The 1935-nt window shown below is 50.7% G+C and overlaps 1 long non-coding RNA gene across 1 annotated transcript in view; it reads left to right on the top strand.

Annotated features, from left to right (window-relative positions):
* Nucleotides 1–785: 785 nt before the first annotated feature.
* LOC109938623 overlaps nucleotides 786–1935 on the top strand; it is a 1531-nt gene continuing 381 nt past the window's right edge. The window contains exons 1-2 of the long non-coding RNA XR_007261544.1: nucleotides 786–850; nucleotides 1051–1194. This is a non-coding gene — a long non-coding RNA (uncharacterized LOC109938623). The remainder of the gene's footprint in view (nucleotides 851–1050; nucleotides 1195–1935) is intronic.

Genomic DNA, 1935 nt, shown 5'->3' with positions numbered 1-1935 from the left:
TCAACTCTGTGCACAACCCCCCCCCATACCCTCACCCAAGGCATGATGACCCCCAGGTTCAACTCAGTGCCAGTCATCTCCATCGCTGTCTCTGGAAGGTGATATTCTCCAGAATTAATAGCTTCAATAAATATTTCAACATTGATATTAGATTTGATTTATTATTTTCGTAAGCACCGAGATACAGAGTAAAATATTGTTTTGCGTGCTAACCAGACAAACCACACCTTAGATAAGTGCATCAGGGTAATCGAACAGAATGCAGAAGACAGTGTTACAGCTACAGAGCGGGTGCAGAGAAATATCAGCTCTGATATACAAGAGGAAGGTTGATAACATGAGGGAAGAAGCTGTTCTTGAATCTGTTGGTACCTGTTTTCAAATGTTTGCACCTTCAGCCTGATGGAAGAGGGTGGGAGAGAGTATAACTGGGGTGGGAGGGGTCTTTGATGATGTTGTTTGCTTTCCCGAGGCAGCGGCATGTGTAGGTGGAGCTAACGGTAGGGAGGCTGGTTTTCAGAATGGACTGGGCTGTGTTCACGACTCTCTGTAATTTCTTGTGGTCTTGGGCAGAGCAGTTGCCTATAAACATCGCTGTGATGTATTATCCAGAGAGGATGCTTTCTGTGGTGTATCTCTGAAAAAAGGTTGTTGTGAGGGTTGGGGGGTGGAACATGATGAATTTCTAACTCCAGCCTGTTTACAGATGAAAATGAAAATAAGATTCGTCGCATTGACCAACGCTGTGAGATTCCCTCTGAAGACTTTTCGTTGAGAACTGGAAGGGTGTTTATCTCCCAGAGCATCCATCTCTGTGGCTCAGACCGATGCAATGACCAGACGGAACCAGGTGAGGATCACAGTGAGGTCCGTTATGGTTCAGAGAAACACAAAATCCTGGGGAAGGTGGAGAGGTATTGAACGTCATGTTTGGGGAGTTGTGTGGGATTGGCGAGGCGGTGGGGGGGAATGGTGGAAATTTGAGGGGAGGTCCGCTTTGTTCTAAAAACAAAAAGAAGGCTTCTTCTCTTCTCCTGTTTGCGATTTCAGAGCCTGCCAACACCATGACGAACGGATTGCAATGTTTCGGATGCTACAACTCATCCACGGAGTCCTGCCTGGCCAATCAACAGCGTGTGGAGTGTGTGGGCCCACAGAATCGCTGTGTGAATGGAAAAGGCCAACAGAGATTGTGTACATAGAGGCACTCCATTCTTCCCTGCTCTTCCCACCTCGGCCACTGAGCTTCAGGGTCAACTTTCAACCCGCTCCCAGTTTTGGGAGTTTGAAGGGATCCATTGTTCAGGGAAATGGAATGATGAGACAGCACAGCACAGGATGAGGCCATTCGGCCCATTCCTAGCCACCAGGGGGTGGTACTGACTGGGGTTCCTCTTTGAACCAGTTGTCAGTCTGCATTCTGGATGCAGAAGGAGAGCCGGGTCATTGGCTGGTTCTGAACGGGTACCATCCTTCAGCCCCAAACTCACCAGGACCTGGGCCTGGTTCTGCACTCTCTGTGAGCCTCAGTACTTGGCTCTGAGTCAACCCCTGACAGGGTTCCACTGACAGCGAATCCACCCGAGGCTGGGTCCCTCCAGCAAACCAGCGCCCACCTATCCGAGCAGCTCCCCACACCCCCACCGCTAGTACAGTAGGGGCTGGGAGAGTGGGGTCTCGGGCTCTCAGTCTCTCAGGCGACACCGAGGGACTGTCCACCAACCCCAGCCCAGCTCACTGATCCACCAATCACAGCCACCCTCTCTCATCGATCCACCAATCACAGTCTCCCACTCTCACTGATCCACCAATCACAGCCACCCTCTCTCGCTGATCCACCAATCACAGTCTCCCTCTCTCACTGATCCACCAATCACAGTCTCCCTCTCTCACTGATCCACCAATCACAGCCTCCCACACTCACTAATCCACCAA

The sequence above is a fragment of the Rhincodon typus genome, unplaced genomic scaffold, assembly GCF_021869965.1.
Source record: "Rhincodon typus isolate 14 unplaced genomic scaffold, sRhiTyp1.1 hic_rhity00005558, whole genome shotgun sequence".
NCBI lineage: Eukaryota > Metazoa > Chordata > Chondrichthyes > Orectolobiformes > Rhincodontidae > Rhincodon > Rhincodon typus.
This window is presented reverse-complemented; position numbering and strand designations above follow the sequence as displayed.